Raw genomic sequence first — 25,491 nt, forward strand, 5'->3', positions numbered from 1 at the left:
TGTTGGTCTCTCATAAGGGGCTTCTGAACCGCTCTTTGTCTGACCCGTCACTTAGGACCAGTTTGCCCTGGGAGACCCTACCAGGGGCACGAAGCCCCTGACAACAGAGCTCCTAGGATCATTCGGGTGCTCAAACCCCTCCACCACGTTGAGGTGGCAGTTCCAGGGGGGGTAAACTGATATGCCAGGACAAAAAGTGAGTGTATGTGGATAAGTAAAGTGCATATATGTTAAGGATTTGTGTTGAGTGTCACTAAGCAAATAAGTAAACACTTTATTTTTTTATTGTACAATTGTACAATGAAATTGCATTCAGGTGTTGGGTTAGTCCTGAGCCGCTGCGACTGAGCGCGCCGCCATTGTGGGCCAACCTGACGACCAACCTGAAGCATGTTTTTGGAGGTAGGGGAAACCGTAGCACCAGGAGGAACCTCACTGGCTGCCTTCAGTGCTCCTCTGATCCTCTGAAACGGTGCATCGCCTCCTGGGTTTGTTCCTGTTTCACAGTGTGGTGTCCTGCACTGGTCAGCTCCTCTACCTCCTCCTTTCTCTTCCTTCTGCAAAGCTCCCAGATCGAAAAATATGATCTTTATTAAATCGATGCTGTGGCATGTGCTGATCCTTACAAAATACTTGAGTAGCAGAGCCGTGGGTTCATAGTTTGCTTAGGGAATGCTGAGAGATAAGATTGCTTTCAAAAATGCTTTATCAGTGCTTATTTCCAGTGTATTAATATTGCCTGCAATACGGAAACTATCCACAAGGCGGGCTGTGGCACCCTCAGCACCCTGGGTTCTCTCATGTTTCTCAAGGGGTTTATCTTGAGTCACACTTAAGTGATAACCGTAAGACTGATATCTATGCTTTTGAAGTGCAACACAGCACCGTACAGTACTGCGTAGATAAAAACACACACAGAACTTCATTGTGAATTCTTACAAGTGATGTCCTTGGCTGTCATCTTGAAGACTAAGCTATACAAATCTGCAAGCGACTGTGACTGAAACCCATGAATACATCAGTCAAATATCATAGTTAGCAATGTTACATTGCGGTTGATTGTGTTGAGTTTAGTATGTCAGTGTGCATTTAATCACAGTGCAGTCAGTGTTGTTGTTGCTAAGAGACAGGGGTGTGTTGCACAACTGCTCGGGCCGCGCCAAGCGTCAGTAACTGCTGCAAATCCACCAAACCTTTATTCCTTTATTTCAGAGCATGCTGCCCGTCCATTGTGCACTTAGAGTCGGTTTGCATATAAGACTCATGATTATACCAATCACTGCGACCTTGTGGAATAACATTACGACCAAAATAGCATAGAAACTTGTGTGTATGCGGTACACAGCTCAAAGTACATTATGCCTGCTGTTTATTGGCACATTGAGTCAGACAGCCCATGAAGGTCAATTGAGTGGATTGGAGAGCGGTATACGGCAGAGTGTGTGACAAAGGCCTAAGTGGTAAAGGCACTGTAGACTACTCAGTGCAATAGTCGTATTAAGAATGTAATACGAAGAGACATCAGTGTTTTCTCAAAAGAGCCTGAGAATACAACATTACGCTGATGCAATTACAGCATAATACTTGATTGATTTCATTTGGCAAAAATGGCAATTGGAATGATGCTGCCTTTTGGATACTTTTGAAAGAACAATAAATGACGCAGCCTATTTGGTAGCCTATGCATGGGGATGTATTTTTGTTCATGAAAAATTATTATGAAGCGTGCTTGGGTACCTTTCATTTGTTCACCACCAGTGCTTTTAAGTAACTAGTTTAACAGACCCATTTCTCTCTCTGTAACTTTGCTACATTATTTATTATCTATAGGCTGTAATACCTTTCTTAAAGCTTTCTTAGAGCAGTGGTGCTGTTTGCCCTTTTTAGCCAATGCATAACAATTGGTTTAGTCGCAGTTATTCTACTTTCTGGGCTGGATTAAAGGGGCTAGATGCAAGTTAAACATTTTATACTCACTACTGCCACCTCAGGTCATACGTGTGACTGTACCTTCTATATCATGGGCGTGCATGAAGGCATTTCGGACCCGAAGTGACACCTTTTTGAGTGACAGTGCAGGATTGTAGAGGCAGTCGTGGTGAACAGGTCTGGGCTCATTCTACACCTTAGGACATTGTTGGCACATGTAGGGGGAGGAAATTAGATAATTTTACCATTTTTAAACTCGCTATAGTCCTTTTAAGTGCTTTTTGCTTCCTGGACCATATTTTCCTCACTCCTTACTGATATTTCTCTGTTTTTCTTTACAAATATCTATACCAATACCTACCAATTTTGGTGCTATTCATTATTCATATTTAGTACCATTTGTATCTTATTTTTGTTTTTGATGTCACATTATCTTCAATTGGGGCCCTGCTCTGTTTATGAGAGAGTGAATATTGTCTGCTTGTGTCATTTTGTGCACTGAGGACCATGTTGGTTGTGGCACCTAATCACATGTAATTCACAAACACTGAAGTGAATATCTTGGTTGTAAAAACAGAAGCATGGTCACTGACTGGGGAAGAAAGCAACAAGGATCCAATCACTGAGGTATTAACTTCGGAAGCAAGTGAACCTTTTGCTTTCAGACTTGACGTCTTTGTGGCAAGAGCTTGACAATGACGAGGTATGGATTTGAGGTGGTTTGACAATCGATAAATTGAGATGCCCGGGTTTGGACATCTCAAAAACGGCAGCAGATGCTCCCAGTCTGCTGTGGTCAGTAAAGGTTCACGGAAGGAACAGATGAATGGGACTGCATGTTGGAGTGCTTCTGAGAAAATGCAAACCTCTTAAACCATTCTTTAACATGTTAAAAGAAAAGTGATGTTTGGGTAATTTCCCATGTTGTCTCTAAGTACAGTGTTTAACTACATACATTACACCATAGGCTTACATTTATTTCTACGTGACAAATCATCACTATTGTGTAAAACAAAATGGAAGGAACCTGTCAGCATTATAGGGCATTTGTTGCCATTGGTTATTTTTCTTTCTACCTGTAAAAAAGAGTGCGTGCCTGTCTTCGTGCTGAACTTCTCCTCAGGCATCTAGCACGCTCTCCTCAAATTCGTTCTCACCTGTAAGACTCCCTAAGACTTTGTGGCAAAACTGGGATCAAATCTGCTCCACTTTTCGATGTTGCTCCGGGTTTGGTCGCACTTTCTCATTATCTAAAGTTACCCAGGAGAATCTTTGCTCACTTAAAACTAATGAAAAAACATTACGCTGCCCTTTGAGATGCATTTAAATTCACCCCGGTGCCGTTAGATCTCAGATGCTTCTTAATAAACTTAAGCTTATTTCCTTTAGGTGGTTATTGCATTTAATCTGCACAATGCATTATGAAAAGTCCAAAATAAGACGTAAAATGAATCCTTTATAGTATATCAGTTCATCCAGTCATAGATTTCCCATGTTAAGCTTATTTACTAATTCATTTGTTTGTTTTGCGCAAATTAAAATATATTGTTATCATTTTAAAGACTAATGCTGGCCGTGTTGTCTATGTTTTTGAACCTACCCCACCTTGCACGATCACGTGATACGTCCACCTGAAAAAAAAGAAAAAAAAGAAAGAAGACCAGCTGTGGGCGGCCGTGAAGCGATACATCTGTCCTCTCTGAGGCCGAGTGGCGCTTTCTAAGCCCCTTTAATGTGTTCGCGGCGATCAGAGACTGTGTGTGCGCACGAGGGGCGATGATGATGGAGGCGCGCGGACGTGACAGGCCCACTGCACGCAGGGCTGCTGCTGCTGCATGCGCGCGCGGTTAGTGAGTGAGTGGTCCTGATGAGAGTGTGTGTGCGCTGCCTGCCGACGAGGAGGGGAAACTGGACGGAGAAGGCTGTGGCGCCAGGACGCACGGGGACCACGGCGGATCAGCTGCGGAGAAAAAGGGTCCGCAACCGACGCTGTAATGGACACTTCCCAATTTAGAGCTGCTTGTGTGAGAAGATGAGGACTTTATAGGTTTGCGCTGCACCTGAAAGAAGATCGCGTATCGGACCGGTTTGTTTGACGCAAGCGTTTTTTTGATAAAGTGGTGTCTCGGACGAGTCTCTACGAGCGACAGACGAAAAACAACCGCTCCAAGTTCAAATTAGTTCCGCATTTTCTTTTCCAAGACATATCATGTTGTCGCTTTTGTTTATTCTGATGCCCGTTGGGGCGCCTTTTTCCGAGACTCTACCGTGAGGATCTTGTGTCGCAACTTGCTTCACCCCCACCTCCCCCCCTTTTATGTTTTTTTTTAGTTCACTCAAGAGGATTTTGTCCAATTTGCCAGCTCTAGCTTAGTTTGTCCGTAAGATATGCGCCACATAAATTTTTAATTCTTATGCATCTGCACGAAGACAGGAGAGGAGAGACGCGAAGGGGACGCGAGGAGCAGTGGAGAGAATGAAGGAGGCACACTGAGCGAGAAGAGACGAGGAATCAAGGTAGGAGCCGTGCCGAGAGTGTTTATGATCCCGTGTCATATGCCCCCACGTTCCTTCTCGGGCTGCGTGAGGTGTCCACGCGTGTAAGCCGATTTATCGACTGATATTTTCATGCTTTGACAGATGCAGAGCTCATGTTTACCCCGCGTCTACGGCAGTCACTACGGATTTAAATCGCGTGCTGGAAGCTCTAAATTACTCCGACTGAGTGCGTCCATTTATTGGCTTGCGCGTAACACGGTGAATCCGAAGAATACACGAGCAGGTACACGCGCAGTAAAGTGTGGATGTTGAGAAATTGATTGAGATTGTGTCATTTTGTCCAGTGTCCGAATCGCCCTCTTTAAAGACAATGCGTCCCGAGATACTTTTGCCGTTTACATTACCAAAACCCACATTGCTCAAGTCCATCTGGCCTGGACTACACCATTAATCTTTATGTCCTCACATCATCACCTCCAGCCTGTGTGGGACCCGAGGGCTTTGTGGTGGTGCGTTGACACTGTGCAATGTGCGGAGTGTCCCACAAAATCGCATGCAGTTTCGTCACAATGCAAGTTATTATTACGCGCGAAGTGTTAGTGTAGTTTAGGGCGTAAAGACAGAGGATGTCCTCCCCATACTGCACCCACTAATGTGCAGGGCCTCATGAATATAAATGTGGTAAGCCCCTGTTTCGAATTAAGTCCCACTTTAATAACACAAACTGCAATATAAAACACATGCATATTGTTGTTTTGATAAAAGAAATTAAGTCCTCTGTTGCGGGTTATTTTAATAAAGTCGTCCAGAGGAAAAATCCAGTGAAGAAAGCATCACTTTGTGCTGTATAAGCCTTTTCCTCGTTTCAGCGGGTGCATTGTGTTTGTTCTGCCAATTCTGGGGTCTGAATGAAATTCAAATTCTTCAGGTGGTAAAACAGCAATATTGCAACTGTCTGATTGCGTTATCTGGGCATTCAAGAAGTCCGACTTGGAATTGGTTTACTGCCAAGCACTCTCCCTGGGAAGACAGAAGGATTTATTTCCCCCTTGTCTGTGTGTCACATCACCATCAGAAAAATTATTCTCGCCTTTCACTGGCTGAATAATAGTCATACATTAGCATGGCATTAATGCGCGTCATACTTTTTAATAACTCGCTAATCATAATGAGATTTATTTCAGAGTGCAGGCTTGGCAATTGAAAGGCGCCACAGTTGTTGGATTCAACAACTGAATTGTTCGGTGAAGGTGCAAGCTGTGAGGAAAATAATCTCGGTGGAAGGCTGTTGGAAAGCTTTGCACAAATAAAATTACTTCCATTCATTGAAGTGTTTTCGTGTTGCTTTTCTTAGGCTATGGCTATGTTCTTCAAGTGGAGGATGTATGATTAACATGCTGGTACAGGATTTTACATTTCCAATTTTCACCTCTGTATGAAAGTCTGCGTATGGTGTTAAAAATTGCTGTCAAGAGAGTGTGCGTTAATTAGTATGTAAAAAATATCTCTTGTAATCTATACAAATATATCAATTAAGTTTGATATAGTGATACCGTCTGAGCAGATTTTTGTGTCATCTTAATGGCATATTGTTTGAATCTGGTCTGGGCTTGGCATGTTTCATAAAACGAAGTAGACAAGTGCCTGGGCTAACGTCTTGATTCTCACATCGCTTCTTGCTTCAGCAATTTTTTTTGTGCTTATACAAAAGTACCGCTGTTCACTGATACATCCGCCTATTTTTTATTGTTATGGAAAATCATATAGCTTTTGCACAATACACTTAGCTGTTCCCGTCTCCCGATTCCTTTAATTAATTTATTCCGATCCAACCAGGGCAACTTAATGAATATGTAAGTTAATCAGCAGATAAGATAAAGCAGTGATATGAATTTCAGAATGTGACCTATGATACTTCACGCCCCGAGGACAGCAAACACGTTGCTTATGCCACTTCAAGGAAAGCAACACACATCGATTCAATTTTCCCAATGTTTCCCTTCCGCTCACAACACAGATTTAATTACAGGCTGTGTGTTAACTGCTGCTGTCGGTAAATGTTGCTGATTCTGACCTTTGCATTGAAACGTGTCCTTAACCTGTGAAGGAGGTCATTGACAAACTGTTCACCCAAAAAAAGTGGCTGAGGGCTACCGGCAAGACGTGACAAGAGAGTTGTATCCATAATAGTAGTACAGGCGTTGAAATAAAGATTGGAAAGTCAATAGCAAGCTGCCTTATGGCAAAAGTGTCAAGAATGTACTTACAAATAATGGTACTCCGCAGATTCGTCAAGCTCCAGTGCATACAACAATACATGTCTAGATGGATGGAGGGATGGTCCCCGGTTTCTGCTTGGAAACTATGTTCCAACCACTGGTACCCATCCTGCCTCGCAACATGCTTTACATTTGCAGGTATTTGCAAAAAAAAAAAAGTAGTGTAGATATTGTTTGTTGAATTATTACAGTCAAAAATACAGTACACTAGTTTTACATAGTCAATAAAATGCAGTAAATTTCCCCCTTTGAAATATTGTCTAGCTGCTGTTTTAATGTAAACTATTTTGTTTTAACTGACACACATTTTAAAAGGAATGTTAAACACATTATTTTTGTATTTTTTTATGAGCGTTAAAGTATGTCTGTTTATCTAACCAGCACTATTTTTAGCATAGTAAAGCTGGTGAAACGTGAGGCAAGTTATATATCTACGTATACATGATCGCACTTGTACTGCCACTGAATAAATGTATAGTTTATACTTGCACCCTGCACTGCAATGTTCTCATCTTCACATAACTCCCTTGTTAATGTGTTAAGATAAATGTCGCCTTAGTGTGTATGGCTTCAGCTGCTGCAGCAGCACCATATCATATTCTAATTATGGCTTTAACCTCATCAGTGCATTTTGACGATGAAGATTTACTGATATGATCTCTGATTACTACTCTGACTATCACTTTGCCTCCACTCCGGGTTTCTCATGGTTCAGTGAACAGTGTAAGATATATTTTGAATAATCACGTCCAACTCCCGAATTAGTTTACAGTCTATCTGCAGATTATTTGCAATTATAACCATAACATTTGCTCTGACGCTATGCTTACAAACGACATACATAGCTTTAATCATCATTAGTGTGTTGATTTGAGAAGAGCTATAATGCTAATGGTCAAATTAGCTGCAGTTTATTTGAATGATATCAGTGGATTTAATTATGATTTATATAAGCATGCATTTGTCATGTTATGCTGGCCTCATGGTTGTTTGGAATCTAACCCTGCATCTATGGGCCTTGAGCGAGGCACACACTGGACAATTGGATGATGGCTGGTTTGTTTTCATGCAGACCCATGCTGGCATGTTTTGTTTGTAATTACGGATATATTTATATTTATTTATTTATTTGACCTTTTTTTAACCTGGAAAGTCTGAGTCTTTGGTGGTAGAGGAAAGCATGGGAACCTGGAGGAAATCGATGCAGACATTGAGAGAACCTGAAATCTCCACACAGTCCCAGCCTGGAATCAAACCTGGAATCTTCTGGTTGTGAGGCGAGAGCATTAACCGCTGTGCCACGGTGCACTCCTGTTCTAACCTCCAACCTCCAAGCGCAACCATTTTGCCTCTGGGCATGAGTCTTCCTCTTCTGCTTTACTGCGATAGATATAAGGTATGGGGCATTTGGGGATCGGCAATGTCTCCTGTGCCCATGCGCCTACGCACTGAATCTCTTGGGCTCAGGAAAAGGCTAATCTTTTGTAGCCTTTTCAGTTTTGTCGAAGTGATCTGTCTCCGAGGGCCACTTTTTCACTCAGCTGACCCAGAAACGTTTGGTGCATCGCTCCTATGTCCTTAAAATCTTGTCTTTGTAGCAGCAGCTCTGTTTACCTGTATCTGTTGGTTGTCAACAGCTGATAAGAGTTGTCCTGACAGGAAAGCCATTATGATCATAATGACAGTCATTGTGGTCTGCTGTTTCACCACAGCGGACAAAGCCCCGGAGAAGTGGTTTTAAGCAGTTACTGCAAATGCAATTGGAAATACCTAATGTGTTTTGTCTTTTAATTTGATGGCAGTTTTCTTCTTCAGTGCAAGACAATAAAACAATGCACTGTACGGTTCGGACAGGGCGGACAATGTGTCTGAATAATTGTGGAAAATAGAGCAGAGCGAGGTCTTTACAGAGGTTTCATGTCCAGTTTACACAGTTACAACACTATTGAGTAATATTTGTAAAAATTACCTATTATTAAATCACCGAAATTATTGCCGTGAATTACTAATTTTTTCAAAAACAATAGCAAAGACGTCAAGCATTGCGTTTTTAAGAAGATCAATGTGTTTGCGATGTCATCAAGAATTACTTGTATACAGACACCTAATATGTATATCTCCAATGTATCATTTCTTTGCTATTCAATTTCGACATCTTGCAGTCCAGCCGTAAATGATCTCAATCTGTTCATTGTGCCAGTTCTAAGCTCTAATTAATTAATAAGGCTGCATGAGTGCTCGTCTGTTGTAGAATATGGCAAAATATATATCGTCTTTATTGGCAATCAGATCATTTACAGCGCTGACCTGAAATATGAAAAGGCTAAAGAGGTTGTGAATTATCAACAGTATCTGTGCTACTATAATGTGGAGGCTATAAAACCTTTGGCAGGATAGGCTTTCCGGTACAAAAGGAGGTTGAACATGTAGACCACGAGTAGCCAATCTTACAAGAACCCCACTATAGTCTAATCCAATTCCTCGGCTGCCAGCCCTGAGCCTGCACAGTGTAGGCGCCAGCATGTCGAAAACCAAACGGGCAGCAACCAGAGCGCATGAACCGGGAAAAATCAATGAGGACTCTTTTTCATAAATGGAGTGGGTGTTAAATTAGCTGGATGGGCCCATGTAGCAACACATTGCCTCTGAGTGGCTGCTGTATTTGGGCCTGTGTCTATTGACGGAAAGACGTCTTGATGTGTACAACAGTGAAAAGACTCACTCGTACTCAATCAATGTGACCAATCAGCCCCACCAGCGTTCACTTCTTTCAGCCATTTGCAGAAACCACGTCACATGCAGCAGCAGCAGCAGCAGCTACCTCCAGAATGTAACTGCGGTTCATAATGGCCACACTTGATTGCCATTTGAGCCGCTCTGATTTCTCTATTCATGTTGTCAAAGCTATTACAAATACATTTTATCTAGCTTGTTTGCATCATGATTTTTTTTTTTTTTTTTACATGTATTTAAAAGGTTTTAAACGGATCATATTTTTTAAAGCTCCCGAGAGTAATGATCATAAATCCATAAAGTCGTGGCTTACTGGTGTGTGGCATTTGAAGAAATCAGTCATGGCAGCTCCTAGCCAAAGGTGTATAATGATAGCAGGTCTCTTAATACTTAAATCGATTTGGATCCTTTGGCGGCGAAAGCACAGTCACCCCAAAAGTATTAATGCTGCTTTTTCTCTGCACACTCAAGGAGGAGGCACGCTTTTTCAGATTAGATTTTACACATGATTTTACAGAGCATGAAAAAGAATAAAAAAAACTGTGACCATGAACTATTTCACTTCATGCCTCTAGGAACATCCTTTTTTTTTGTAAACTGAAGCTACATTTAATCGTGTAAGCAGCATTATGTACAAAATTTATAAACAATATTTTAATTTTAGGATTTGATACTAGGGCATAGACTTGATTTTTGTTCTCGTAGTGGGACGTTTGGACCGTCAGTGTGTTGTGAAAGTAGACGTTTGTGAAAAAAGACCTATGCATATAAATGTAAAGCCTTTATATCAGTAAACTAGCAGTCTTGTTGTTTACAGCACCGTGACAGTATTGTGAAATGTGCGATTATGTGTGGACCACAGGGTGCCCACTAAAATCACAAGTGATATTTAGTCTGGGGACCACCAATTCATTTTCTCGTAGGAGAGGTGTGGTTTACGATCGTCCATAGTCGTATATTGGGCGAAAACGAAAAAAAAAAAAAAAAGTCTATCATGCGTCTGCACGTAGCCATGGCCAATCGTATCATCGTATGAGATGACGTATGACGTACCCGCTGTAAACTTTTGAGCTAAATTATTTAGAACAAGGTCTAAAGCTTGATCGAAAAATAGCGTCACGTCTGCTGCTGTCACGTTGGATCCGTAAATAAACTTTTTATTTATTTATCCGTAAATAAACTACAAGCTTCCGTATATCGAATAGCGCGTCATCGTCTTGCATCCCTCCTCGTTCTGTGATTGGTTCCCAAATCCACCGGAAAATTTGGGCCATGGTCCCCAGGCTGTTGTGCAGTTCGAAATAATTCGAGCGCACACAGCAGCATGGCGTTAGCCAGGTTAATCAAGAAGGGCACCTGGGTCCAAATCCAACTATCTACAGACAAGGAGTCAATAAATTATCTTTGCATGTTGTATTGCTTTATTTGACCTGACAGCTTTATTAATTTTTTCTCATTTTAGAAATAATAACACAACAAATCGAGAAAGTTCGATACAAACTCAAAGTCCTCGTTTCCACAGTTCTTCCCTTCAGCATATTCGGACAGTGTTATTTTTTTTTTTACCCTCGTAAGATCTGCTGCTATTTCACCTCTCAGTCCACGGTGTTGCTTGTTAATGCCTCTCCATTCTCTTTCCTTTACAAAGCTGGCAGAAAGATGTAAGGAAGCAGGGATCCATTGACCTAATAGCTTCTCAGATCAATCCTTATGTTTTTTTTTTCTTGATGGCCTGACGTTGCTGTTGGGGCCGGGTGTGCGGCGAGATGAGCTGGCCCCTAATTGGGTCGCCTCGACTGACTGAGAGTGGTAATGGTAGCAAAAGTCAAAGCTTTTCTTTACACCTGGCCTTCTGTCTGAGTCCTCGTCATTACCGACACCTTTGTCCTCATTATCTTTAGCTCAGTCTGATCCATCAAAGTCTCTTTAGTGCATGTTCATTTTTACCGTGTCCGGTTTGGTGTCTGTGCACTCGCTGCCACAGGTGTTACTCTTTGTTTAACCAAGCCCACTAAAACATATGAGCGCCAGGCTGTTGTGTGTAGGCAGACACGAACAGTGACTTGATGATTTGCTATTGAAGTTGATGATGTCATGATTACTGAGGGAGGGCAGGGTCCAATACAACTCTAAGACATCTCCAAACAGGATATATACAAATGTTTGAACCTGACTATCATATGTTTGGGATTTGGTCCCTAAAACTGCCATATCACTAGTCCACACCAAGACCATGTTTTTGAATTTTTACATGATGTTGAACTTTGTGCCAGTTTCCATTTCAGGTGAATAGGCCCAGTATTACCCAATAACAAAATGACCAGTTACCACCATAGAGTAGCTGCGAAAGAAGATGGGTCTGGAAATACACGGTAAACAAGTGACTGATTGGCAGCTAAGGCCGAACCTAGGCCTGTCACGATAACACATTTTAAGTTTGATATATTGAGGCAGTAAAGTATCACGATAAATGATATTATTGACTAACGATACTAGATACTGTCAACTCTCTGCCATGAAAATGACTGTAAAACTTTGTTCTAAAAGTGCATAATCATATCCTAAAATACCACAAGCTGCAATAAACATGAAAATAGGGGGGGGAATGCTTATAAATGTGTAGACAATAACTATCGAGCCCAAAAATATATTGTTTATCTGTTATTATTGAACGATAAGTCAGTATAGTAATTATCGTGACAGCCCTAGCTGAACCAATCATGACCGTCACAGAGAAGTGAAGGTTACGTCACTCGCTGCGCCGCTATGTTGTAGTTCAATCAACAGTGACACGTTATTACCCTATTGCCTAGCTGCCCCCTAGCACAATCTATGCTTTTTAACCTATCCTCAGGAGATGTTTTTTTTTTATATTAACCTCATGAAAAAAGGGTTGTATTGCACAATGACAAAGAGCTCTGTGGCTCTGTGGATGTAGCATGGTGTCAGGGGCCCCTTTCTAACCCGCCTGACACTTTTGCTTAATGCCTGCTATGCATCTACAGTATACACTTGTGTGTTTGAGCGAGTATCTCCGTGTCTAACCCCCTCAAGGGCCGGCAATTTTCACCTGAGATTCACCGGAGTCACTCCACAGAGGGGCGGCACGGCGGGCGTTTGTATTTGTGTCAGCAGCTAGGGCCCTAGGGTGCTCCAGCGTTGGACGTCCAGCCTGTGTGTGTGCGTGTGTGTGTGTGTGCGTATGCGTGTGCGTGTATGTGCATGCGTGCGTGTGTGAGTTCATGCTGTGAAGGGAGGCAGCACCAAAACATCATGGGACCAATGAGAGGTGTGTTTGTTTTGCCTCTCTGTTGAGCTGGAAGTAAAGGGGAGGAGACATGGAAAGTTATTAAAAAGCCATGTATATTCAGAAAAAAAAATGAATTAGACAGGTGTTAAGTGTGGCATGACGGTAAACAAAAATACCTACCATCCTAATCCATATCATTGCTTTATCTTTAAGCCAAAGAAACCAGTGTATAATATTGTGTTTTTTATGTGATACATTATTAGTTTTACAACATTTGAGAGTAAGCATTTCAGAACATGCTTATAGTACACATGTTTTCAAGCCGCTTCAGTCCTGCTGGAGCCCAAGCCTGGAATAAATGACGAGAGTTCTTCAGTTCACTCTGCTGAGCGAGAAACCTGCAGCAAGGCATACATTTATATGGCCTATTATTATCATTTCATGAGATAGAGAAATTATGTATTCTCATTAAACGCCAAAGGAAGCCAGTAAAGCGGAAGAGGCGCGGGTGTTAAAGGGCATGTATATTCATAAACAGCTGCAAAACACCTGGAGCATAATGCATACAGAACCGATGAGATTTGCAGGGGCCAAGTGTAGCACGATGGAAAAACTCCCTGAGCAATGAACTATAAGGGGAGAGAGAGAGGCGCATCCGGAGTGGATTAATTAAGGATTATAATTATGTTGGGACCATGCACATGTCACCTGAGACTGGCCTAGGCTCCCGTTCCTCTGCCTGGACACAGAGTAGAGGAAAATACCCCTCACGCGTGCGACTCACCTCTACAACACAGCAACAAAGCGTCATGTAGTACAATAATGGTTAATGACGGTATAGCACAATCGTGAATGTAGGGCTGTGCAATTTATCGAAATTCAAAAAACGATCATTAAGGATGCCCTCTTGCTTGTCCAGCCAAAGCGCAGAAAGTCCCTCCTGCGCGGTTTGTGTGAGCGCGGCTCATCGGCTGAACTACCAGTGCTGCGTGATGAACTGTTGTATTTGTTGCGGAAATAATAATAATATTTTTTATGTGCAGCTCTTGACATAACGCTACTGACAGTGCTCACCTTTTGCTGAAAGGAGAACCAAAGTTTAGACGCCTCTATGTCCTTTGCCCAGGGCTGGTTGTTGCAGAAAAATCTAAAACCCTCACAAAGATCTCACAAACGCAGCGCAAAGCAAACTCATATTATTTCATGCCGCTGGGATGATTGTTGTTTTTTTCGCCTTCGCATTTCACGTGCTAATGGAAGATGCTTTGGTCCGACAAAAACAAATAGTGAGGTGTGGTGATGTCATCAGGCCGCACAGCTTGGTTTGCTTGGGTAGGTGTGAGGGCTGGCCAGCAGGGGGCAGGTGAGCCAGGGATGTCTCTAATAATGGATTAGTGTAATATAATTTGGACTTTTTTAACTGTCCAAAGAAAACAGTATAGTTGCATAGTTTATTTATTGAGAAGAAATAGAGACTTTTTACAGGCAACAAATAATCGCTTGAATAATCGGGATTTCAATTATTACTAAAATGATGATTATTTTTTCTATAATCAAGCAGCCCTACGTGAATGCTGTATTCATGGTACTAGTTCTGGATTTTATTGTTGATGCTCATGTGTGAATGTTTTTATTTTAATTTTATTATTTCACAATGTTTAAAGGGGCTGGATGCAAGTTCGCCACTTTATACTCACTACTGCCACCTCAGGCCCTATGTGTAACTGCACCTTCTATATTAAGCTCGTGCATGACGGCAATTCGGGCCGAAGTGACACATTTTTGAGTGACCGTACAGGATTTTAGAGGCAGTTGTGGTGAACAGGTCTGAGCTCATTCTACACATTAGGACATGGCTGGAACATGTAGGGGGAGGAAAATACATAATTTTAACATTTTTAAACTCCCTATAGTCCCTTTAAAGACACATGTTTAAAGGGACTATATCATTATTAAAATTAGTAAAAAGTATTTCCATCCCCCTGTAGTATGAGCCCAGACCTATTCACCACAACTGCCTCTAAAATCCTGCACTGTCACTTAAAAGGTTGTTACTTCGGGTCCGAATTGTCGTCATGCACAAGCTTAATATACAACCTGCAGTTACACATAAGACCTGAGGTGGCAGTAGTGAGCATAAAAATGACCAACTTGCATCTTGTCTCTTTAAGGTTAGCACTTGGCTGTCAATGGTGGGCCGTTCTCTGCTAATGGTAAATGCCCCTAATGCTGCTTTTACTGTGTATGGACCACAGAAGGTAACACTGTTGTGTCACTGCACCTTGACTGTTTATATGGTGAAGACGCTTAAAATTTCCACACACATTTTGCTTTTCCTAATGTGCTGTATATTTTACTCAGCATAAATCGTTTTTTTGTGTGTGTGTCTTAACTAGTCGCTAATTTATGGCTTATTCCGTGGCAAGTAAGAGGAGTTGTTTTTCAGAGCTCCTTGCATCAGCCTAAAGCCTAGCAGATAAAAAGAGGGAGAAGTGAAAGTAAAACAGCAAAGTTTGTGGTTGTATATAAAATGAGCTGGAGGCTGCTAAAACACTCTCAGCTCAGGGGAGGTGCAGAGCAGGTGATTAAATTGTGTGGCTTCGTCATTAGGAGAGCTATCTTTCACATTACCTACAAGCCACACTGTGTTATGAGGGTTTCAATGGTGCGCCGCGCGAAATGCTAATGTGCTAAAGTTGCTGAAATTAATATGTGGGTGATTAGCGATCGTAATGGCTGCCAGGTTTAAAATCTCAGTTCAGCCGGTTTGCTCTGACAAATCTCAAATTTGAGTGAGGGTGCAAAGTGGTTAGCGGCCCTTCTTCTGAGAAAGAACATTGTTATTTCAGTCAGCAGTCCATCTTTGATCTTTTCATGACATGTCCCTTATGGATTCTTTACAGCTATTAACAATTCAGTGCCATTTTGTATTGGAAATTGGGGTCCAATAGCTTATGGTCCAATAGCTGACGAAACAGACAAGAATAGCACCGCAAAAAGTGCAGCAATTGATTTTTTTCTAAAGGGCTTTTTGTCCCGCTCTAACATAAAGGTAGGACTGACTTTGTAACGTCCTGGGCCGGTGTTTTCCTGTGTTCTTGCAAAATGGCCAGCACCGTGCGGCCCAGGTGTGGATTTAAATATATCAATGTGAGGAAAGGTGCTTCTAAAAATGACCATGCAGTCTCAGCAAACCTTCCCTCGGCGTGCTCTTTTTCTCCGCGTGTGTGTGTGTGTGTGTGTGCGCGCCATGATTTTAGAGAGGGAGCGCTTTGCTATAGCTTCATTAAAAAAACTGCCAGAGAGAATGGGGTACAGCGCGCCACAAATGACGAGCTTCTTGCGCGGATCGGCAGGTGTAGGGTGAGATGCAGGCGATTAGGGCTGCACTCCATATTGCAATGTTATCGCAAAATGTGGAATCATTTGCATTGTGAGGATGTTATTATGTAAGTGCTTGTATTTGTCATGGTACAAGCATGCAACAAAATGGCATTCAATCTAAAAACACACTTTGATAAGAATAAAATAAAAAGGAATAGATAATCGTAGTTCTGCGGTACAATTTGGATGAAGTATCTAATTGTGAAGCTTTAAAGTAAAATAAAAAATGCAGATTTTACAAATAACAAAGGACACACAGACATGGTCACAAAATGCTTTACATTCGACAATTTTGCATTCAACTTTAGATTCTCTAAAAAAAAAAAAAATTAAATATTCATTATAGTCATATTTGATCAAGGTTTTCTGCTTCATGGAGCTTCTCCCACATGAACAAGGCTCAGACCTGGTCCTTTGGCAGAGAATTTAAATTATCTGAGGCTCTTTCAGACTGTCAATGGAAGTTTGGATGATTTTAGTCTCTTCTTTTCATTTTTATTTTGTATTTTAGTTGGACATTTTAGTCATAGTTTTAGTCTCATGAAAAACGTAAATTTTTTGCTCAATTTTGTCGGCAAAAATATGCCTTTGACTAAAACAATGCCGAAATATTATAGTCGACGAAATTAACACTGATTCACTCATATACATGCTCGGTGGTGGTAAGCTATGTAAGAAGCTTCAGTTTCCCCTGGGGGAGACTGACAGAAACGCCGGCACGACTGCACACATCTGCACACATCTGCGCCAACGGTCCCTCACCATCATTCATTCACGCACACACATCGCTCATCCTGACCTATTGTGCATGTTTTCCGTGGTAGGAGAAACCGCAGTACACGGAGGAAACCTACGCAGACATGGGGAGAACATGCAAACTCCACACAGAAAGGCGTTAAAGGTGAAGTATGAGCGCTAGCCACTACGCTACCGTGCCGCCCAAAGACCCCATAGAGACAGAATGTTTTTGCTGCAATAGATATCGTAGCGACTATTGCCAATTAATCCAAAAATACATCAAATGTCATCAGTGTTTATGCAACGCTAATTTTTCCTTATATTGTGCCGCTTCTTGTTTACGAATATATTCCTATCACTTTACAATTACCCTGGAGATGCCGCGCTTGTATTCCACTGGTGATTACTCCCACTGCCCCATTACGCCTCTATTGTATATGTTAAGTTATTAAAACGAACTGCATAGTCGTACGTCACCTGACCGCTGAAGACACTTGCCAGACCACAACTTGACCTCTGGTAACCCCCCACACGGCACCACTCCGAACAAGCAGACCCGCTCACTCAGCGCTCACCTATTCACACCGGCACTCGGGGCACACCGCATTTGGAGACATTTAGGCCACAAAATGAAGCCTTAATTGACTCTTTGCTCATTATAGCATTACACGGGGCCTTCTTGGCACCCTGGTTATTGTTTCATGGATTAATCATTTCTATTCCACAAATTGTCGCCTGCACATACTAAATCAACCGGTCTGCCTGCTCCGCACAGATATGCAGTTGGAGAAAAGGGGAGCTTTAAATGCCTTCTCGCCGTCCAATTGGGCGCCGGAGTTTCCACGATTTATTCGAAAGATTGGTTTTATTGATTCTGTGAATTAATGTGGTGCCAGTTTAATCAGTGGACTGTAGGGCCATGCAGAATCTGACATCTCTGTGAACTCGAAATGAATTGAGTATACAATATTGATCGGGTTATCCACACTGTTTATTCCGCCATTTGTCTAAGAGCTAATTAATTCAGTTTGTACCAAATAATGTAGGTATGTGTCCGCGCCGCTGCCCCATTGTTTGTGCTTCTGCTCCCGGTGAGATTGTGCCTGGTGGTAATAGGGTCTGTTATAGGCTGCAGGCTGCACTAGTTTATTGGAAAAGTGTGTTTCTTTTTTCACTAGCTGTACCCATATGTGCATACAGTAATGTTATATGGATGTTTTTATGCACATTCAGCAATAATGCAAGAGCTCAGACACAGCCAATAAAACACGGTGGTATTGTGTGTGCAGAGATAGGAATGTGGGAATGTCAAAGCTGGTCTGAAATGAAGTTTGTGTCTAAAGGAGGAATTTATCTCATGCCGTTTAGCACCTCTCAGCTATTTTTGTGGAGTAAAATGTTGTTGCGGAAAATGGAATTGTTTGTAATCGAGCCCGGATTAAGGAGCGTGTCGCATCACGGCGTTCAGTTTGAAATATGACGAGTCGACATGCAAAATTATTGTTTGCGTGTTTGTTTGTTTGTTTGCTTAATTTTTTACTGAAAACATGCGCCTAAAGCTAATCCCCGAGATTGATATTGCTGACCAAACCTTGCTCAAGAAAGATATGTCAAGATCTGGATTCTGCATCACTGTTTTTTTGTTCTAATTACTAATACTAATACTTCTAATTGTATATCATTAAACTGAAACAATTGCACAATAAAGCGTCAATTGCATTACAGTTATTACGGTGTTTCCCCCTCAATGATTTAAGTTATGATGTTAAAATAGTTAAAACTTGCTGCCCTACGATCTATCACCACGACAACCCAGACAAACCATCTGGGCCTATTTTAAAAGTGCAGTGGCCCCTTTGCTTCCTGCGGGCTAAAGCGATTCGTAATGAAGTAGAGTCGAAAATTAAAAGTCCCCTTCATATTTATTTAATCACGTCACACGGAGCATGGTCTGGGTCGTAATTACCATATCAACTTTGAACATACATGCAAAGGGCAGCACTTTGTATTCGTCTGACATTTCAGCCTGGGATGTATAGAGGACAAAAACACTCACAGTTCAACGGCTTTTCACTTAGGGATACAATATGGATACAATTGATCCAAACCGGATCAATTAGTACGGTGGCCATTAACGCATTAACGGATTACGGGACGAAATGGATTGTGGAGTGTCACATATTCGCATAGGGCTAATACCAAAAGAAGTTGAAATTCCTTAATGTCTATAGTTGTTTGACAGTATACCTTCATCCCTTGCTTATTGAGCTAATATGGCTAAGAACTCTATCCAATGGCGTTCTGGGTAATCAGGCGTTGTTGGACAGCCAGGAAAAAATAAATAAATAAATAGACTGTCACAGTGAAGCTATTGCAGGCCCATAGGCTTTAATGGCGCTGCTGTTTATATCGTTGCATTGCATTTCTTTTTCATTGGTTTAGAATAGAGAGATACCATTTGACGTGGAACACCCCTCTACACTAGGTCAAGTTGGTCCAATTTAGCGGCTTCACAAAACAGAATGCGTGAGTAATGAAAAAATGGTTAGAAAAGGTCTAGGTGGGGGTAGCAAAGCGGGTGAAAAGTGGATGAATAAGATGTATTTCATTTGTATTACATGGTCTGCTGACTCTAGATGCATCAGACCCAGATTGCATGTGTGTGTGTGTGTGTGTGTGTGTGTGTAGTAGAAGCAATCCTACTTCCTCTGTATATATTAAAATCCCATTGGCTTTCTAGATGAGCTAAATAGGGATGCACCGATCCGATACTGGTATTGGATGAAAAAAAATACTATATCGGGTATCGGCTACAAATATCTGATACTGAACCGATAACAGTTTTGTCTCTCAATGCCTTAAAAACACAAGTTTTACCACCTAAATCTAAGTGAATACGGGCATGCTGTATATCATTGAAAAGCTAAGAACCAGTAGAATTCGATCGCTGAGTCTCGCTAGTCTCAACATCCACGTAGTTCTGATCGCTGCGCAACATGCCAAGGTTAGCATCAGTATGCTAAAGCTAGTGTTAGCATGCTAACGGAAACTAATCAAGGCTCGGACAGAAACTAACATAGAAATACCTAAAGTAGCCTAATAAAATAAAACCGACCACTGCTAAAGCCAAGTGTTTGTATTTTAGTTTAAGAAACAACTGATCAAACATATTTGTAATGATCAAATCACTTCATGTGAGTTGTTTGCGTTAATGTAACCTAAAGCCTGTCAAATACCCAAGGATATTTAGTGTAGAAAAGTCCAGTGATCCTTGTTAAATGTTTATCCAAGAGTTTATCAATAGATATTATTCATAATTGATCTGTATCCTCATGACAAAAAAATATGGCTAAGAGAAAGCCACTTTCAAGAAAGTGGTATTGGTAAATATTGGGTATCAACAGATACTCAAAACCCAGTATCGGCATCGGTATCGGTAGCAAAACAGCTGGATTGGTGCATCTCTAGAGCTAAAGCTCCGACTGTGAAAGGGCCGATTAAATGTATGAAACGCCACTGACTCTGTCTTTGTGATCTCCTTAAGTGGTAGGTCTTTAAATGTTAGCTTGAGAGTAGGTTTTAAATGAAATATATGTAATAATGATAATTGTCTCAAAACAAACAGTTTACAAGTACACATATCCACACATATTCAATATGAGGCATTGTGTGATTCAAACAAAGAAAATAAAAAAAACTATTGTGAAGACTCAGACACTTTGCATTTGTTGAAATCGTGTAAACATCAGTTAGTGTGCAAATTAAGTTACGGCCGCTCTCATTGCTCAGTTGCCTCGAGGTGTTCTGAGTAAACAGCTTATGATGTGTATCCATAAACATCTATTTGGCGTGACTCTGGTTTCACTAAAATACCCATTTTTATAGCATCTTTTTTTTTTGTAAAGAAAGAGCTGGATGCTCAATAATAATAGCTGCCTGAGTGTTATGCATTAAGCTCTTTTGAGTCGCCCTCGAGACAATTTGTTCTGCCCTCTTTGTCTGGTCTAAATAATTACACCGCTTCAGCATACATCCAGTACCTGTGTGCTCAAGAATGCAATTTAGACAACCAAATATCCATATACAAATCCCTGTCTGTTTAGAAGGTGAGAAAGAAACAACTTTATCTGAGGTGAAAGTACAGCCAAATTGCTACTCGCTGTGATGCAACTTTGAGACCTATTGCTTTCCATGCTATTATAACTGCAATTTGCACTCTTAGTACTGTCATTGTCACTTCTGAGCAGCTGCTACTATTGCAAATACTACTACCTCTACCATATCTATCTCAGTAATTGCAATGTTAATGATTAATGCATTAAGCAGATCACAATTCATGTATGTAGTGTCTCACTGAGGATATACTGTATGTGTAAAACCCGCTAACTCTTGTTTAGACCCCAACAAACATGTTCTCAAATGCATGGGACTCTTAGTTTAGCAGTTCATAGTCAAGTATTATCTCAATGTTAATGCTTTCAAACAGCTTCATCATTGAAATCACTAGTAAGCAAATAATAATAAAAATCACCATTGGGTTTGTTTCCAACATTGTGCTGCCCAACCACTGACCTTTTTTTGAGATCGAAAGTTAGCTTCTTACTACACTACAGTGCGCTGTTTTTTTTCCACTCAGAAAGTTCTTGGGGAAATTATAAAGTAGGATCTCGTTGCGCCATTTTCCACCTCTGCTGTTTACTCCACGGCCCCTGCCCTGCACCGCGCCTCCTCCCCTGTGCACTAACACTTGCCCTACAGCTTCACCTCTCCCTCGCTCCCCCCCACACCTGTCCCTCTTGCGCTCACCTCCTGATGCTAGCAGATGTGGATGGAAATACAAATGACCCCTGATGAACTCTGATATTGAGCTGCTTCGGAGCTGCGGGCTTTAGACAATATCCCTTCCTTGTTTCGACACGGCGGAGAGAGGGAGGGGCACCCGGGATTCTCTCTACAACGGGGCTTTGTGGGATTTATGACCCCGGCCGTGCTCTCAAGTACGCTGGCACCTCTCCCACCGGCCCGGAATTAGCGGGTGAAGGAAACAAACAAATTAGAAGGAAGCCAACATAACAGGGAAAAAAATGGCGGCAATAATGTGTGGCGTTCCGAGGATAAGATTGTTTTTTTCTCTGAATTTGTTATGCTTATATCTCGGGAAGTCAGATTATTGACCCTGCTGGATACAGTTATTGGGCATATTTTCTACATCTCTTATGTGAGGTGAGTTTATCAAGCCTCAATGTATTCCCCAAGTATTCCATAATCACTTATAGATGCAGCCAAAGACGCAGAGAGGAAGAGCATAATCTTCTCTTTGGTGCTTTCGTGTTGGTGCGTTTGTCGCCAGTGGGGGCCCTGAGCGGAGACGCCCGGGCAGAGCGAGAGACAGCTGGGCGGATGATGGATCTGACGTGAAAGACAGCGGGCTGATGGATGGCCGGTCAGCTGATAGGGGATTAATGCAGTGCTGAGGCCGGGCGCAGCACAGCCAATGGCTTAGTGATAGATAGATAAAACTGACGAGCAGATAAACAAGAGAGCGCTAATCCACGCCCCCTTGATGGACAGGAAATCAAAGGCAGGGACAGGAGGCGCGCAGGGAGAGTTGGACCTTTGTGCTGCCGTCGCACGCTGCGGAGCTTTCCCCCCGGAGTCCACAGAAGAAGAGGCTGCGTAGTGGACACAGTTGATCAAAGCGGAGGCGTTGTATGTCTGATGTATGCATCAGTGGAAATAAATAGGCTCTGAACTCGGGATTTCTTCTGTTGATTGAAAATGTTGTATTATACGCATACCCTCATAGCAGGAGTAGGCAATGTTAGACACAAAATTAACACAGCTATTCCACTTATTCCGTAACACATATACAGAACATGACAAACAGTACACACAGAAACAGTACACAGTAACAGTACAGCATGTACAACAAGACACCCCATCAATAAACTACTAAAATTGCTCACACTCACGCACACAGACCTACTCATGGTAAAATCATGTCCCTGTGAACGTAATTTCCTCCTAGTGGTCACAAGTTTGCTGACCAAGAAGCCATTCGATGGAAGTGCTGATCCGTGGCAATAAGTGGGCGGGGCGGAATCAGGTGAATAGAGATATGTTTAAGTAAAATGGTAAATGGAAAAATACGATAAATGTCCTTAAAAGACCCTCAACACTAGCATTTGTAGAAAAGTGGTGTTTTACTTTTGGCCATAATTGGGAGGTTGGGCCCCTGGTCTTTTGAAAATTGGCCCACCATTAACAAAACATACCTTCCCCTGCTCTACATAGCTGCCAAAGACACAGCTATGAAGAGAGGCTCTGTCCGCTCCCATATTATATATTATATTATTAGTGGATTGCTCCATTGTGCGATCAATAAAATATTATCTTATGTATCTTATATTACCTTCTACTCCATCCGAAAAATGACTTGTTAGGTTAATTTGGTCACTTTATACTTAGATTCTGACTCCAGCCTATAAAATTTGGGCAACCCCGAACGATAATAATCAGGATGAATCCAAAAGCCAATACAAACTATCTAATATGCAAATGACCTTTGTCAGTTTTGTTGCTCGTTCAATATGTGGCTAAATAAAGAACTTTGAAACTGGTTATTTTGTATGTAGCTTGTTACCTATAGAAACAAACAACACAATGCATTTTGGCTATCAGGGGGTGTAAATAGATAATGGTTGTGCGGCAGAGAGAGTGCGTTGGCCGCTGCTTAAAGCCAGTGATTGTTTGTTGATATTTTAATTCACTCCTCTCCGTGAACAGCTTAACCTTGTTTGTAATATAGGAAATAATGGTCCTGGGACACAGTGTTTATGTCACTGGGCCAACTGGCACGTCCTGAAGGCCCAATGCAATCGCAGGAAGAGCGCATAAAGAGCTGGGGGAGCGGAGGACAGGCCCGAGGAGAGATTCAGTGAATATAAGGGAGCGCGCTGTCCCTATCCCGCGTTATTATCGAGTGCTAAAGCTTTGTCTCTCCTCGCCGTTTCAGTGGACCCCAGGGGTTCTGGCATCGATCCGCTGTACTCAGAATGCACTCCGGTGTCACCTATTTAAACACAGCCAGTCGCCGGCCAACAAACACAGGCCTTTATTTATCAAGCCTCTGATTTTGGCTGCACGGATGACAACCTGATTAGCACTTAAAGCAGCTCCTAAATCTGTTATCGGAAAGGGCGGCAGGCGGGGGCACGTCGAGGTGGAGACAGAAGGTCTGGCTGAAGTAGAGAGCTATGGAGGGTGAGGGTTCAGGCGAGTGGCAGAGAGGGGAGAAAGTGGTACGGGACAGGGTAATGGAAGGACAATCAATGGATACTACAAAAGAAACATGTGGAGTAAAAGAGATTTGACATTTTAGTTGGTTATCAGACAAGACTGTGTCAGGTTTAATGACAACAGTCTGCAGATGGGGAAAGATAGCCTGAACTTGACCTCTATTTTTCCTTTGTATTGGAGAAAACCATTGACATTTAATAAAAGTGTAAGAATTTTGACCTATGGACAAAAAGAGTTGTAACAGTAGCAAGTAGAAGCAGTGTTTATAATAGTGCCCGCTTTATTTTATAGTACCCTTGATACATTGTACCAAACTAAATTTAATACAATGTAATGGGCTTGGTAACAATGTGTAATAACTTGTACCTTTGTGTTACATACACAATGGAATAACATGTATTTGCGGTTTGTAGATACATAATGTAATAAGACATTTCTAACCCTAATCTTATATGGAGTTTAAAAATTAAAAAAATATGTATTTTTCTCCCCAACATGTTCCAGCAATGTCCTAATGTGTACAGTAGAATGAGCCCAGACCTATTCACCACAACTGCCTCTAAAATCCTGCACTGTCACTCAAAAAGTTGTTACGTCCGAAATGCCGTCATGCACGAGCTTATAGAAGGTACAGTTACACGTATGACCTGAGGTGACAGTAGTGAGTATAAAATGGCTAACTTGCATCTAGCCCCTTTAAGCCCTGACCCTAAGGGTTGTGTGTCCTTTTACATTATGTACCTACAAAGTACTAATGCAAGTTGTTCCATTGTGTTTCTAACCCATAGGGTTACACGGTGTAAGATTTTATCCTACTTAATTTCACTGCATGTGTATATTAAGGAGTGAAAAATCTCTAAAAACTTGTGTTTTTTTTACTGCAAGTATGGTCGCTTCTTCTCAGACCTGACTCGCTGAGAGCTGGAGGCCACCAGCTCGGCTCCATGGAGATGTTGCTGCTTTTGTTTGACTACAGGTTGCCCAACATCAGGTTAAATGGTCCAAATGCTTTATTTTGATAACCCACTGCAAAAAATGTTTATTCATTTGATACTATTTCGCTGATATGTTTACGTTTTCAGCATTAGTTCAGTTTAGTTTCCCTTGTGACTTAGTAACACATACTTTGTAACCTGAATGTTCGCTGTGTGGTTTTAAGAAACATTGTTGCCATCCATGTCCTGGTGATACAGTCGGTCATTATTGAAAGTAAAGAACTTCCAAAGTGCTTCTCTAAATAACAAACAGAACCCACAGCAGAGTAGACTGTGACAAAGTGAACGCCTGATGCCATAGTACCACATTATTACAGCCGGGGTTTGTGCGGCCGCATGCTCGTCGGCCAAATGAATGAGTGAGAGACGCTGGCGGGGGCCTAAG

At 41.8% G+C, this 25,491-nt stretch overlaps 2 protein-coding genes across 4 annotated transcripts in view; both read left to right on the forward strand.

The window, feature by feature from the left end:
* Window positions 1-25,491, forward strand: part of LOC306969213 (uncharacterized protein) — a 273,218-nt gene that overhangs the window by 185,024 nt on the left and 62,703 nt on the right. The window lies entirely within an intron of this gene.
* Window positions 3,598-25,491, forward strand: part of adgrl1a (adhesion G protein-coupled receptor L1a) — a 142,186-nt gene continuing 120,292 nt past the window's right edge. For 2 of the 3 annotated variants that reach the window (XM_079564271.1, XM_079564272.1), the window contains exon 1: window positions 3,599-4,446. The gene's annotated coding sequence lies outside the window, so the exon portion shown is untranslated. Of the gene's footprint in view, window positions 4,447-25,491 lie in introns of all 3 variants that reach the window. The other variant, XM_079564273.1, reaches the window with a different exon arrangement.

The sequence above is a fragment of the Gobius niger genome (assembly GCF_951799975.1).
Source record: "Gobius niger genome assembly, chromosome: 10".
NCBI classification, from domain to species: Eukaryota; Metazoa; Chordata; class Actinopteri; order Gobiiformes; family Gobiidae; genus Gobius; species Gobius niger.